The sequence below is a fragment of the Nerophis lumbriciformis genome, linkage group LG01 (assembly GCF_033978685.3).
Source record: "Nerophis lumbriciformis linkage group LG01, RoL_Nlum_v2.1, whole genome shotgun sequence".
Classification (NCBI taxonomy): domain Eukaryota; kingdom Metazoa; phylum Chordata; class Actinopteri; order Syngnathiformes; family Syngnathidae; genus Nerophis; species Nerophis lumbriciformis.
The window spans coordinates 46,965,142-46,981,689 of record NC_084548.2 but is presented as its reverse complement, the minus strand read 5'-3'; the positions used below and the strand labels follow the sequence as shown (position 1 = coordinate 46,981,689).

General features: G+C 40.4%; 1 protein-coding gene across 8 annotated transcripts in view; it reads left to right on the top strand.

Moving 5' to 3' along the window:
* Window positions 1-16,548, top strand: part of camta1a (calmodulin binding transcription activator 1a) — a 740,802-nt gene that overhangs the window by 230,245 nt on the left and 494,009 nt on the right. The gene's annotated exons all lie outside the window — the stretch shown is intronic.

Genomic DNA, 16,548 nt, shown 5'->3' with positions numbered 1-16,548 from the left:
ATTGATTGATTGATAATACACAATACTAAATTAACAATATTTGTCAACACCTTTAAATGAAATGACATTGTTTATTTAGCTAAAACATGCTACACAACATAATGTATCTGCATGTTTCTCTGCAATTCTTCTAAACAAGGCTATAGGCTGGAGTTAAAGGTAAGGATAGGATTATTTTCTCGGATTCGATTCTTATTTGAAAAAAAATAAGAAAAGAAAAAAGTGAATTAGCGTTTTTTTGCTTAGTTTAGAGGCAACATGACCTTACAAAGCTAAAAGGCACACATGTAGCATAGAAGGAAAAATAAATTTAAAATCAATATTTTTGGGGAGAATTTAACAAAATAAAATGTATGTAGATTTTACAGAAGAATGTAACATTTAGTAACATTATATTAACTCCTTGCTTGCAAAGTGAGATATGTTAAGGCTTTATTTATTAAAATTGTGATGATTATAGCTTACAGCCTATAAAAACCTTGATTTGAAAATCTTAGAAAATGTGGGGTTTCAAAAACTGTAAGCCATGGATCCAAATTATGATAAATAATGGCTTGGCATATCTCACTTTTCATGTAATGACTAATATCACATATTTGTTTCACATTTAAAGTTGAAATGCTGACATCAATTGACTTCTGCATGATATTGTAATTTTTGGAGTTCCAACTGTATAACGCAAATGACAGAGTGAAAATCTGGTGGGAGGAAAAAGTGCAATTGAACATTTACCTACCGAACATTAGAATTTTCTGCTGTGGCAAACAGGTGCAAACCTTTAACCACAAACCTAGTCACTGCTCGATGACCTTCACGGCTTCACAGACAGTCAGAAATTATGGAACTGGTTTTAAAAATGCCAACTTTTTCCAATCCGGGGCTAAAAAAAATGCTGCGGGAGCCATAACAAAGTGGGCTGAAGAGTCGCGGGTTGCAGACCATGGTCTAGCGGCACACGTGAACTGGAGCGAGTACTTACTGCCCGCTTCGGAGACACTGAGAATCTGTCTCTGGTCAGAGTCATCTAAATGAGATGGCATTCATTTCAATTTAACAGGTAATAGCGCTAACATATAGACAATGTTAGTTGTTGTTTTCGGATGACATCGAAGTGGTTCAAAAACGTGACATCTGTTTATAGTTCTAACATGTTGTGTGTTCAAATGTAACGTTTGATGAAATAGCAGCCTTGCAATTACAAACCCCGTTTCCATATGAGTTGGGGAATTGTGTTAGATGTAAATATAAACGGAATACAATGATTTGCGAATCCTTTTCAACCCATATTCAATTGAATGCACTACAAAGACAAGATATTTGATGTTCAAACTCATAAACTTTTTTTTTTTTGCAAATAATAATTAACTTAGAATTTCATGGCTGCAACAACGTGCCAAAGTAGTTGGAAAAGGGCATGTTCACCACTGTATTATATCAACTTTTCTTTTAACAACACTCAATAAACGATTGGGAACTGAGGAAACTAATTGTTGAAGCTTTGAAAGTGGAATTATTTTCCATCCTCTGTCGTATTTTACGCTTCATAATGCGCCACACATTTTTGATTGGAGACAGGTTTGGACTGCAGTTGGGCCAGGAAAGTACCCGCACTCTTTTTTTACGAAGCCCCGCTGTTGTAACACGTGCTGAATGTGGCTTGGCATTGTCTATGTTGTTCCAAAACCCTTATGTACCTTTCAGCATTAATGGCGCCTTCACAGATGTGTAAGTTACCCATGCCTTGGGCACTAATACACCCCCATACCATCACAGATGCTGGCTTTTGAACTTTGCGTCGATAACAGTCTGGATGGTTCGCTTCCCCTTTGGTCCAGATGACACAATGTCAAATATTTCCAAAAACAATTTGAAATGTGGACTCGTCAGACCACAGAACACTTTTCCACTTTGCATGAGTCCATCTTAGATGATCTCGGGCCCAGAGAAGCCGGCGGCGTTTCTGGATGTTGTTGATAAATGGCTTTCGCTTTGCATAGTAGAGCTTTAACTTGCACTTACAGATGTAGCGACGAACTGTATTTAGTGACAGTGGTTTTCTGAAGTGTTCCTGAGCTCATGTGGTGATATCCTTTAGAGATTGATGTCGGTTTTTGATACGGTGCCGTCTGAGGGATCGAAGGTCACGGTCATTCAATGTTGGTTTACGGCCATGCCGCTTACGTGGAGTGATTTCTCCAGATTCTCTGAATCTTTTGATGATATTATGGACCGTAGATGTTGAAATCCCTAAATTTCTTGCAATTGCACTTTGAGAAACATTGTTCTTAAACTGTTTGACTATTTGCTCACGCAGTTGTGGACAAAGGGGTGTACCTCGCCCCATCCTTTCTTGTGAAAGACTGAACATTTTTTGGTAAGCTGTTTTTATACCCAATCATGGCACCCGCCTGTTCCCAATTAGCCTGCACACCTGGGATGTTCCAAATAAGTGTTTGATGAGCATCCCTCAACTTTATCAGTATGTATTGCCACCTTTCCCAACTTCTTTGTCACATGTTGCTGGCATCAAATTCTAAAGTTAATGATTATTTGCAAAAAAAAAAACATGTTTATCAGTTTGAACATCAAATATGTTGTCTTTGTAGCATATTCAACTGAATATGGGTTGAAAATGATTTGCAAATCATTGTATTCCATTTATATTAACATCTAACACAATTTCCCAACTCATGTGGAAACAGGGTTTGTATTACAAGTAGCGCTGTTACTATATTTTCTTGTAAAATACAGCCAAAGATTGTTTCCGCGGCCTGGGCGCCATGTTGCGCTCTGATGTCCATATGCACGTTGTGTTATGACGTCATTCCTGGCCGCAGGAATCCTTAAGAGAACCGTTTGAAAAAATGGCAAGCGTTTCCAAGGAATTGATACATGGGGAACCGCTTCTGAACAAGAACCATTTTCCCAACCCAAGTTGCAGGTATCTGGACCTGTATTTTAATTTTCAAATGCAGTACAGAAAAAATAGTAAAACCGACACCACACTTTTTTAGACACAATTAAATTGAGCCATCTTATCCGAAGCTCTTTTGGTTTGTAGAATAGAGCATAGTAATACAATCTTATTTTGTTGGATTTATTTTGACATCTTGGTTGTTCCTAAGTTTGAAGACAGCTTGGTTTTCTGTGGTGGGCAGAGTTGCAATCAGAAACTACAGTTTATCGGCTATGTCGTAACAGCAGTTTTGATGGGTCTTATTATTTGCTGAACCTGAATGTTGCAGCCTGACTACTGTTGCCTTTTAATTTACATGTTGATGTTGTCCTTCCTGTTTTTGGACTTTTTCAGCCTGCAAGCCAAGTGGTACACAATTTCTATGTTCACATTTAGGGACCCATTATGTCCAGCTTGTTGCTTTGCCCTTGTAAGTTGTTTTTTTCTCTCTCTCATGTTTATTGCAGTGCTTGTTTTTGATTATTGTTTTCTTTTGCGCATTAGTTTTGTGATTTTCTGTGGACTCTAATGAAGACTGTAAGTCTCAGTTCAGCTCCTTCCCCTCAGCAACTGCTTACTCTTCCACTGTCATAACAGAATGGTCTCGCTTGCTGTGTTTTTTTTTACTGCGTAACAATTGCACTCTGTTAAATATACAAGTTTGAACACTCAGTAAATCAGGACTAAATGTGTATCAAACATTTCCAGTATGTTTTTACTTTGGTCTTGTCCAGAGAACCAAATAAGTGTAAATACACCCTTTATTTTTGCGAAAACCAAAACATTTTGTGTCTGGAGATCCCCTATGTATAAAGTGCTGCCTGAATGGTTGTTCAGCAGTTTAATTGCTGAGAAGCTCCAATGCCAAGGGCAAATAATGCACGCGGGGAAATTGAGCTTGGCTGTGATCGTATGAACAATGATATGAATAAATGTCCCTTTGCGTTCACTTCCAAACTAAATTGCCATTGTTGCTCATTCTCACACATCTACCCTGCTGACATTCCTGGAACATAAATGCCTAGAATAAGTATTGACTTAGAAACTGGCTAATTGAAGGCACGAGGAAGGCACGCTGGGTTAAGAGCCTCCTGCTTGGAAACAATAGTGCAGTGTTTTTCAACCTTTTTTGACTCAAGGCACATGTTTTTCATTGGAAAAAAATACGGAGGCACACCACCAGCAGAGACGTTAAAAAATGAAACTCCACCAGGTTGTCTTTTTTTTAGTTTGTTGTTTTCCTGTGTGTAGTGCTTTAGTTCCAGTGTTGCGCTGTTATTTTGGTGGCTTTTGCTGTTTTGTTGGTGCTTTCCTGTAGCAGCTTCACGCCTTCCTTTGAGTGCTATCACCTGACCTGCTTTGTATTGGCAATCAAGACTATTTCAGTTGTGTGGACGCTGTCCTTCTTTGTGGAGACAGTTTTGATTTTCATGTCATGTACGGACCCACTGTAAGTCTTTGCTGTCGTCCAGCATTATTTTTTTGTTAACTTTGTAGCCAGTTCAGTTTTACTTACGTTTTGCATAGCCATCCCTATGCCTCAGTGCCTTTTCCTAGCGGGACTTGCCTTTTGTTCATTTTTTTTTTATTTTTTTTTATTTTTTTTTATTTATTTTTTTTTTATTTTTTTTATTTTTTTTTTTGCATAGCCATCCCTATGCTTCAGTGCCTTTTCCTAGCGGGACTTGCCTTTTGTTCATTTTTGTTTTAAAGGGGAACATTATCACCAGACCAGTGACGTGCGGTGAGGTTGATGGCTGGTGAGGCACTGACTTCATCACAGTCAGATTTACAAACATATGAACCCTAAAGAGTATCTTATTCACCATTTGATTGGCAGCAGTTAACGGGTTATGTTTAAAAGCTCATAGCAGCATTCTTCCCTGCTTGGCACTCAGCATCAAGGGTTGGAATTGGGGGTTAAATCACCAAAAATGATTCCCAGGCGCGGCGCCGCTGCTGCCCACTGCTCCCCTCACCTCCCAGGGGGTGATCAAGGGGATGGGTCAAATGCAGAGGACACATTTCATTACACCTAGTGTGTGTGTGACAATCATTGGTACTTTAACTTAACTTTAACTTTACACATACAAACTGTAGCACACAAAAAAGCACATTTAATAAAAAAAACATTATTATGGTCTTACCTTTACTTAGAAATTATAAATCCATGCACCACAACTAAAGCCCTCACTTAAACTTTCCACGTGCAAGATTGAATCTATTTAAAAAAGTGTAACCGAGGGTTTATAAATGTCGCCTATACTGTATGAAACTACAAAATAACAAACACGGAGGCTCCAGTTTACACGAGGACCACTTTATTTACCTTCTTTCAAAAACCTCCGCAAGGTGACATCACTTCCGCTCTTAGCGCCTTCAAAATAAGAGCTCAAGGCATATACTGTATAACAGCGCATAACAGGAACTTAACATCACAAAGAGGAAAGCCCATGAAAATAGGTTACAAAAGTTATTTAATAAGAAGCCAAAAAGTGCAAAAACAATAATGTTCGTGTTGGAGGAGTTGTGAATTAGGTACACCTGCAGTCTGCAGGTGTATCTGCACAGCAGGCCAGAAGTTAGCCGAGTCATTGCGCAATCCATGTTGCGGCACTGAGTGACGTGCCTCAACTGGCTGCTGTTCACCGCACCGTCTCTTCTCAGTATTTGAACGGCAAATGTGAAAATTCAGCGATTTTGAATAAAAATAATCTAAAACTGGTGAAGTTAAATGGAAAATAACTTTATAGTATAATCACTGGATACATATAACAATTTATTTATTTATTTTGTCCCTGCAGTCATTCACAACTCCTCCAACACCAACATTATTGTTTTTGCACTTTTTGGCTTCTTATGAAATACTTTTTTAAAATAGATTCAATCTTGCACGTGGAAAGTTTAAGTGTGGGCTTTAGTTGATATAACAATTCTACGGCGGTGGTGCAGGAGGCGAGCCTCAGCCAGTGCGTCTTTTGCAGCCGTTTTATGAGCGCTCAGCACAAGAAATACTTTACACACATACAGTTGTTGACAAAATACACTGTACATTATATACCTCAGCTAACTAAACTATGGAAATGTATAATATAATTCATATAACAATACAGTCTCACTGCACAGCAGGCCAGCAGTTAGCCGAGTCATTGCGCAATACATGTTGCGGCACTGAGTGACGTGCCTCAACTGGCTGCTGTTCACCGCACCGTCTCTTCTCAGTATTTGAACGGCAAATGTGGAAATTCAGCGATTTTGAATAAAAATAATCTAAAACTGGTGAAGTTAAATGGAAAATAACTTTATAGTATAATCACTGGATACATATAACAATTTAATTTTTTTTTTTTCTTTTTACATTTTTTTTCTTTCCATGATGGCAGGTGAGGCCCCGCCTCACCTGCCTCTAGTGACTGCACGTCACTGCACCAGACCTATGTAAGCGTCAATATATACCTTGATGTTGCAGAAAAAAGACCATATATTTTTTTAACCGATTTCCGAACTCTAAATGGGTGAATTTTGGCGAATTAAACACCTTTCTATTATTCGCTCTCGAAGCGATTACGTCACAACGTGACGTCACATCGGGAAGCAATCCGCCATTTTCTCAAACACCGAGTCAAATCAGCTCTGTTATTTTCCGTTTTTTCGACTGTTTTTCGTACTTTGGAGACATCATGCCTCGTCTGTGTGTTGTCGGAGGGTGTAACAACACGAACAGGGACGAATTCAAGTTGCACCAGTGGCCCAAAGATGCAAAAGTGGCAAGAAATTGGACGTTTGTTCCGCACACTTTACCGACGAAAGCTATGCTACGACAGAGATCGCAAGAATGTGTGGATATCCTGCGACACTCAAAGCAGATGCATTTCCAACGATAAAGTCAAAGAAATCTGCCGCCAGACCCCCATTGAATCTGCCGGAGTGTGTGAGCATTTCAGGGACAAAGGACCTCGGTAGCACGGCAAGCAATGGCGACAGTTTGTTCCCGCAGACGAGCGCGCTAAACCCCCTGGATGTCTTGGCTCACACCGTCCCTTATGCCACCGAAGATGATCAAGAGAAGAATATCGACCCTAGCTTCCCTGGCTTGCTGACATCAACTCCAAAACTGGACAGATCAGCTTTCAGGAAAAGACAGCGGATGAGGGTATGTCTACAAAATGTATTAATTGATGAAAATTGGGGTGTCTGCACTCTCAAAGTGCATGTTGTTGCCAAATGTATTTCATATGCTGTAAACCTAGTTCATAATTGTTAGTTTCCTTTAATGCCAAACAAACATACCAATCGTTGGTTAGAAGGCGATCGCCGAATTCGTCCTCGCTTTCTCCCGTGTCGCTGGCTGTCGTGTCGTTTTTGTCGGTTTCGCTTGCATACGGTTCAAACCGATATGGCTCAATAGCTTCAGTTTCTTCTTCAATTTCGTTTTCGGTACCTGCCTCCACACTACAACCATCCGTTTCAATACATGCGTAATCTGTTGAATCGCTTAAGCCGCTGAAATCCGAGTCTGAATCCGAGCTAATTTCGCTATAGCTTGCTGTTCTATGCGCCATGTTTGTTTGTGTTGGCATCACTATGTGACGTCACAGGAAAATGGACGGGTGTATATAACGATGGTTAAAATCAGGCACTTTGAAGCTTTTTTTAGGGATATTGCGTGATGGGTAAAAATTTTTTAAAAACTTCGAAAAATAAAATAAGCCACTGGGAACTGATTTTTAATGGTTTTAACCCTTCTGAAATTGTGATATTGTTCCCCTTTAAGCATTACATACCTTTTTACCTGCCTGCTGTCTCCCACTGTGCTCTGCATATTGGGATCACGACAAACCATCCTCGACGCGTTCCGACTTCTACAAAGCAATAAACTACCTGCTGCCACCTACTGGAGTACTACATGGTTACCCTGCCAAGCTCTGTACGGCAACAGACACTAGACAACGGCACATTATTTGCAGATTATAATAATTGATTTGCAAAAAATATTTTTTGGGCCAATTAGGCGAAGTTGCAGAATTTCCCACGACACACCAGACAATATCTCACGGCACACTAGTGTGCTGTGGCACAGTGGTTGAAAAACACTTCAATAGTGGTCACAAGCAGAGAGGTTTAAGTTCGTCTTACTAGCCATCATAGTGGTTCATGGGGGGGCAGAGCAAAAATAGTTTTTCGTCTGTTGCCAAGGTTACAGCATTGACAACATGACGTGACCATTCATTCTCAATACTGTATCTCCCTAGCCTTCTGTGAGAAAGTGGCGGCTAATCTTAGCTCTTAATCTACGCAGCTGTCATTGTGAAGAGGGGAAGCGGCCCAGGTGAGGGAACCTGGGTCAGCTTTGTTCGCTCACTTTGCACCCAATTCCACTCCCGGCGCTCCCCCACTATCTGCCAACACCCCACAGCTTCTTTCCATGTAACACATGTTCCTTCGGCCTGCAGATAAAAAGCCCACTCTCCCATTCCGGCAAGGTTCAAGTGTTTCCGTGCAAATTTGCAGGTATGCCGTTGCATGAGGAGAAAGCATGAAAGGCAGCCGGATAGTAGTGACAATGAAACTGTAATTGAAAGATATGTTATCGTGACTATTTCAAGCAGGGGATAGTGGTATCGAGAGAAAAGGAGATGAGGGGGATCGCCTTTAATTAAAAAGAAAAAACACTTTTCAAAGGTGCAACCAAAATCTGAAACTAAAGGCATGTTTGGCATGAATAAGTTGCTTTTCTCCTTTGTATGGTGACACTGACAATTAGAGTTCAAACAGTGAAAAGGAGACTTATTATTGATAGGTAATGAATTCAAATAAGTAGAGTGTGATCTTTGACATTCAGAGTACTTAGTCAAATTATCCAAACGGAAGGTGCTCTGTCCTGTTGTGCCTTCTGCTAAAAAAGAGGATGTGGCATTTCTTCAGGCAAAGTTGTTGTGCTGTTTGCTGTCTCTTGTGATGGCGCTCCATGATTCCCACTTGCAAGTCGGCACATGTGTGCAGTTGCTTCTTTAAGCAAACACGCTCTTATCAGATAGTGGTAGAATTAAGCTTTGCGATACTTGCAACGTACAGAGCAAAGCAGAAGTACAATTGGTGCACTTTGCTGATACCGTCCTAAGTGAGGACACTTGCAGGTTATCAGTGGCCAGGCACATGGATATTTAACCTGTTGTTTGCGCTGAATCATTGTATTCTTTATAAGGGACGTTCTTTTTCAAAACGTGCACGGACTCATTTCTACTCAATTGCTCCCAGCAGCGGCGCCAGATAGATTTAGCAGTGATGCTATGCGAGGAGAGAGGGGGCATAGAGAACAACTAGGAGTTGGTAGACAGAAACGGCCTAAACATGAGCCAGAAAGGGATTTGCAGTTGCAGTTGCGCTATAAGGCTTTGAATACCGTATTTTCCGCACCATAAGGCGCCCTGGGTTAAAAGCCGCGCCTTCAATGAACGGCATATTTCAAAACTTTGTCCACCAATAAGCCGCCCCGTGTTGTAAGCCGCATCTAACTGCGCTAAAGGAATGTCAAAAAAACAGTCAGATAGGTCAGTCAAACTTTAATAATATATTAAAAACCAGCGTTCTAACAACTCTGTTCACTCCCAAAATGTACGCAAATGTGCAATCACAAACATACGTATATCAACATGGACAGAGCTGCGTGAAAAAAGCCACCCGGCCTCTTCGCGTAAACTTAAACTTACCTTAACCACTCGCTCATCTTTTCTTCATCCATCCCTTCGAGTTAGCTTTTATGATGACGCCGGCTGGAAAGGTCTCTTTTGGCAAGGTCTTCCTTTTGAATATCACCATGGGTGGAAGTTAGCATGGCAAGCTAGAACCACAGTGAAGGATGACTTCTCATTCCCTGTGGTGCGAATATTCACCGTACGTGCTCCCGTTCCACAGTGCGGTTCACAGGAATATCAGTTGCTGTGAAATAGTAATCCGTGTGCGGATGGAGAGATTGCGTCTTTTCATGAACCGGATCCTTGTCGCTTAGTAGGAGCCATTTTGTGGTCTTTACAGATGTAAACAGGAAATGAAACGTACGGTGATATCCGCGCGTTTTTTCTTCTTCTTCCGGGGGCGGGTGGTTGCTTACAGTAGAAGAAGAAGCGCTTCCTGTTCTATGGGGGCGGGTGCTTACCTTGGCGGTTGCTTGCGTAGAAGAAGAAGCGCTTCCTGTTCTACCGGGAAAAAAGATGGCGGCTGTTTACCTAAGTTGCGAGATCGAAACTTTATGAAAATGAATCTTAATATTTATCCATATATAAAGCGCACCGGGTTAAAAGCCGCACTGTCAGCTTTTGAGTAAATTTGTGGTTTTTAGGTGTGGCTAATGGTGCGGAAAATACGGTATATTTGAAACCCAACGTGATCGCAGACTTGATCAGCCTATTTTATTAGTAGCTTGACAGTGCAGAATATTGTTGAGATTACAACCAGTGCCTGCGTTACTTGAGGGTCCTTCCATCTCATATGTTCTTAGCCTGTCTCTGGATTGCAATTCAGGAAACAAGTAGTAAAGCAATTAGATATTCTGACCTTGTTCATTCCTTATCTTCATTAGTAACATTATTTGTCAGTATCTAAAAAAAAAATGGAGAACATATTCTAATGAGTTATTTTATAATGGACAATGTTATAGACTGGCTTTGACATTATTCAAGCTATTAATTAAATCAGCTTCTCAAGGCATGTACAACATATCTCTCTTTCATCTCTTGTGTGTTACGTCCTGTTATCAGATGGCTAATTTATGACAGTTGTGATTTTGCCAAGGTTGAAATGTACAGGGTGAATTAGCTTCGAGCATCTTGGGACTTTTGTGTATGTGCCTAAAGCAGTGTTTTTCAACCTCTTCTAAGCCAAGGCATATTTTATTCATTGAAAAAATCCGGAGGCACACCAGCAGCAGAAAACATAAAAAAATGAAGCTCAGCAGCCGATATTGACAGTAAAAAGTCGTTCTCGCAATTGTTGGATATAAATTCAAACCATAGCCAACCATGCATCACTATAGCTCATATCAAAGTAGGTGTACTGTCACGACCTGTCACATCAAGTCGTGACTTATTTTGATTTGTTTGGTGTTTTCCTGGGTGTAGTGTTTTAGTTCTTGTCTTGCGCTCCTATTTTGGTGTTGATTGTCATGTCATGTACGGATGTACTTTGTGGACGCCGTCTGCTCCACGCGCTGTAAGTCTTTGCTGTCGTCCAGCATTCTGTTTTTGTTTACTTTGCAGCCAGTTCACTTTTAGTTTTGTTTTGCATAGCCATTCCTAAGCTTTAATGCCTTTTGTTTATTTTTGGTTGAAGCATTAGATACCTTTTTACCTGCACACTGCCTCCCGCTGTCGTCTGCATATTGTAATCACGACAAACCATGTTCCTGACATCTACAAAGCAATTAGCTACCTGCTGCCACCTACTGATATGGAAGAGTATTACACAGTTACTGTGCCGAGCTCTTGACAGCACAGACAATAATTACTGGTTTGCAAAAAATAATTTTGACCCAATTAGGTGAAATTACATAATTTCCCACGGCACACCAAACAATATTTCACAGTACACTAGTGTGCCGCGGCACAGTGGTTAAAAAACACTGGCCTAAAGAACACATGACCTGGAGTCTAATCTATACCATATAAATTAGTAATCGAACCAAAAAAAAAAGATAATTTCTCCCCCTCCCTTTATTTGCCTCTGCAGCAGTGGCAATCGCTCTCAGACTGCAATGGAAGCTCAGCTTCTCCTAAAATGTCAAAAAAAAAAAAAAAAGTGGACAAATATGTACTTTGTGTTCACATTTCATTGAGTAAATACACACTGGAATGCGTTCAACTTTTGTTCAGAATGCTCTACTTTCGTGACAGCTGACGCGACCTTCTCATTTCTTTTTTCATAGCGTCACAGTGCACTAAACAGTGTTGAAGCGTAGTGTCCATTGAATTCAATTAGGGAGCATAGAGTGGGTTGTTCCACTGCAGACAAACTAGACAATCATAGGATAAATGATTTGTCCTGCCCACGCTGGGCTTATTATGTATGATGATTGGATGATATGTCTGAGGCTGAATGTTTTTGAGTGACAGCAAAATGAGCGAATCAGCGATCTTTATATTTTAACTACTGCCAGAACATTTTTCAGGTTTCATTCCGCTGTTTCGAGTATGGACATTTTTACTATCTTATAATTGAAGTTTTCATTGTAAAATCTAGCATTTTTCATCCATCCACCCATTTTCTACCACTTGTCCTTCTTGGGGTTGCTGGAGCCTATCCCAGCTGCACTCGGGCGGTAGGCGGGATACACCCTGGACAAGTCGCCACCTCATCACAGGGCCAACACAGATAGACAGACAACATTCACACTCACATTCACACACTAGGGCCAATTTAGTGTTGCCAAACAGCATTTCTATGTATTTAATTTGTTATTGGAGACTGTACTTGTGTTTGGTAAATAGCTGAAAATGAGCTTTCCCTACTTAAAAGACCAGCAGCCGCCACTGCTCTGAAGGGACACGTTGAGTATTTACACCCATGGTGAAACTTAAATATTTTACAAGAAGGTTTGTCTTTGATTTCATTGTTATTGATAGAAGATGCTTCAGGCCATTGTTTTGAAGCATCCTTTGTTACAGGCAAACTTAATGAACACATGGGGTACATTTGTCATAATTGAAACCAAGACTAGGCTTTTATTTGGAATAAGTGCAATAATAGATTATTTGGGTAAACATGCTCAGCTCTTGGGAGCATCACACATAGACCCTTCAAATTCTAAATACTTCACAAAGTATTTCCTAAAAATGTGTTAACTCTAGTGTTGTACTTTTACGATGCTGTGTCTTGCCTCTGTTGGGTTTTCCATTACTCAAACCTTCACCACGATCTTCAAGATTGAATCAGACAGTGCCCAGATCCTCAACATTGCATGTGTTGAACACTATTGAATTGCTTGGCTTGTAGATCCACAGTCCTAACTTCTTTAGAGTTTATTGAATTTACAATTCAGAACAATCAATAATACTAAGTTTTACAAGCACTATTGAAGTCCATCCTCACGCTCCTCCTACCCACTATTTGATTTATCCTGATTGCTTTGGAATTCGCTGGGAATCATGCACAAAATATCTGATTTGGATTGTATTTATTTATTTTTTAACATTACATTGGAACTAGCACACATGGTTCATGCCACAAGCCCAAAAAAGACTGCCCTTCACATTTGACTGCATTGTCAGATTAAATGTGAGACAGTGCTCAGAGACGATAGTTGTGATGCAGTTCAGAAGTGGCGAAGCGCAAGTGAACTATCGCTTCTCATTTACTTTGATAAACCAATTGACTCAAGCGCTCAATGAGACACAGTCTGAGCGCCTACGCATGATAACTGTGGGCCAAAAGGGCAACGACAAAGTTGTGTATTGCTGTGGCTATTAGTACATTGAGATTCACCATTGGCCTCCTGGGTAATGAAAGGCCTAATAAAAGATTCCATCAGAGTGTCTGTGTGTATCTGGGATGCAGTCAAATCCAGACGTGCCCAGTCTCCGGGCACATAGAGGGGAGAGATGCCAATGCTGGCAGGCCTGATGAATATGTGGCACACTGCACCATGACAAAGACAAATGTGACAGCCCCCATCCCACAAAAGGGGGGAGGTGCTCAAATACCAATGGGCCATCATGCGACACTGACCATATCCCCTGACACTGACCATATCCCCTTTTTAGTCACAGCCCTACTAGCTGATCCCAAGGTTGTGATGGATCCAGGGGAAAGAATACAGGATTATCCAGCTTTAGTCTGCCTCCTTCCCTGAACATTCGTTCAAAGGCATATAACTGTATATACTGAGAGGCATGACAACTACAAAGCTTTTATTTCATTAAATCATGGAACTGGTTGGAAACAAAAAGTTCAGCATATGATTGAGTCTCTGGACAAAATATCAAACCAAGTTAAATGCATGGGAATTCATTCTTAGGTCTTCTTCGACCGGAATTGATGCAGTAATCTGTGCACGATGGTAAATAGTGCGCGGCCTGCAGCTTTATTTGGTTTTCAACGTGATTAGATATGGGAGGAAATTAAAGACTGCAGATCAATAGCAATATTTGTTTTATGTTACTCAGGTGTCCTTTGTCTGCATGACTGAAGTCTCATTCTGACTGTCTGCTGATTCTGTCTCCTTCAGATAAACACAAACTGGTCTGTTTGGCGAATCACTTACAGTTAAGATGAACTGCACTTATACTTACCCGAAAGCCTATCAGTAATCACTTATCTTATTTTCATCCAATCTTAATGACCAGAGAGTTTTGTGTTTTATAAGTTTCAATTTGAATGATTAAGATGATTTACTGGACTGGTGTTACGACAAGCCGCAGCTACATGCAGGATTTTAGTTATTACCCACACATCAGTTCAGGCAAGACATACACTACAGTCTTACCAAAGACAACCTCCTTGACATCATTTCCAAAGTCCTTTATGGAAAACGTCATCTTCTCTGTGGCTAGGCGGGGTGAATGAGTCCCTGTAACTGTAGACGGGTCCCTTGTAAATGGGGTAGAATCACCAAGGGGTATGTCGATTGGAAACAGAAGATAATTTAGTAGTTGTTGCTGTTAACAGAGAAGCTGGGATTGGTTTCTATTGCATCCTCTTTTTTTCTTCTGAATGCCCGGCCCGGGGACAGGCTGATGCGTTGGTCGGAACAGATACTGTGCTAGCCTATTAATAGACTATTGAGTGGTATTGACCCTTAACTCATGTGACACTTAAGATACAATGGACCATAGATCCCAGTATAGAGCCATGACTTTCTTTTCACTCGGCTACAATTGCATATGATTACAGGAGTTTGAGCCTCTGGCAGACTTGGTGTAACAATGTGGCCACAAATGGTGTGCTAAAAGCGGACAGCAATTTGGAAAGTTTTGTCATAATCACAAAAGCCTTTGAACAAAATGACCCCAATGTGGACTTGCCATTGCCTACAGCAAATACTTCCACTCGGTAATGTGATGAATCTTTTTTTTATGTAAACTATCTTAACCTGGATAGGTTTCAAAATTGGATACATTACAGCCAAGATGAGAAAACCTTCAAAATGTAGAGATACAATTTCAGCTGAATTACAGATATAATGACGAAAGGGAATAGTTGTTATATCAATAACCACTTTAATGGTCAATTTCTGCATGCTCTCTGCTGTGTACTAAATTTAGTGTAATGGATAAGGTACCTGTTTAGCAGAGCCTTACTTGTCACCAAACGAGAAAGTGAACCTCAAATAGCCAAATTAAAATCTAAATAATAGATGAAAGATGCTAGGATGAGAGAAAGAGAAGAGGAGACAATTGTAATTTCCACTCTTGTGTAGAAAAAGATGCCTTGGCATGTAATTGCAGGGAATTTAGAAGATCATGGGATATATACTGTACAGAGACAAGGACATACACCCATCCTGCTGTGGGGATCACCTTTACAGAAAACAACTTGATAAAATGTGTTATATAAATTGCAACTCTACAAAATCTCTCACAATGACAATAGTGCTGTGATTAAGGTCAACTATCAACCAAGGAACATATCTTCCATGATCGCATGAGCATTTTTCTTGAACACACCAGCATCAGCCTCGACGTGAGATAGCGTTTAACATTTTGTTCGATCAATAGTCTAGGAGATTATTGCAGCAGCAGAATGTGTTGAAATACTGTACCTAAAACGGTGCTTGAGCAGTGCTTTGGTCTGTTAATGAGGGGTACTGTATGGCTCACACTCTAAGATGTTCTCTACCACAACAGTTCAAAATGACAGTTGTAAGTAAAGCTGTGGCCTGTGTTCAAAAACAATGTCCATACTGTGTGTGTATTGTAATACATTTTCCCTATTAAATGTGAACCTTGATGCATCTCAATTTGCATAAGAGAACAATAACAAGTAACCAGGACATTAATCTATAACTAGATGAAATTGCCGGAATATTATCAGATCTAATTGTAGTCTCCCAAAGAAGGCAGCTTCTAAAGATATAGTAGTCGAAAAACCCCAAAAACATATTCTGTTTTAGCTAGCCGGGTTTCCACTGATCTTGTTTATATGTTGTGTTCTTATCCATGCACTTTTGAAAAAGGGACTTCCCTGCTTGCAGATAGTGATGCAATCTGATATGAGTGGGGGCTCCTGTATGTGATTACAGACTAGCCTTGCTTGTGAAGAGACCATTGAGTGTGTATTATTTGCAAAAGCCCCCTGGCACACTGATTCACACAGGGACGTGGGTTTAGCCGAACTGGACTTGGTTTCCCCATGTGCACCATATACATACAGTCGATTGATACAAATCAAAATGTACAAAAAGAAACAAAGACAGTTAAACAATGTGGAGTCTGCACCAGTTACCTGAATTGTTGTTCTTTGTCTTTTCAAGACACTTTGATGTAGGGTGACAACAATGGGCCCCATTCAGCAACCGTTCTTAAGAACACATTTTGTTCTTAGGCCCACTTACGAAGTTTTTAAGGAGATTTCTGTATTCACCAACGCTTTCTTAGCTGGGA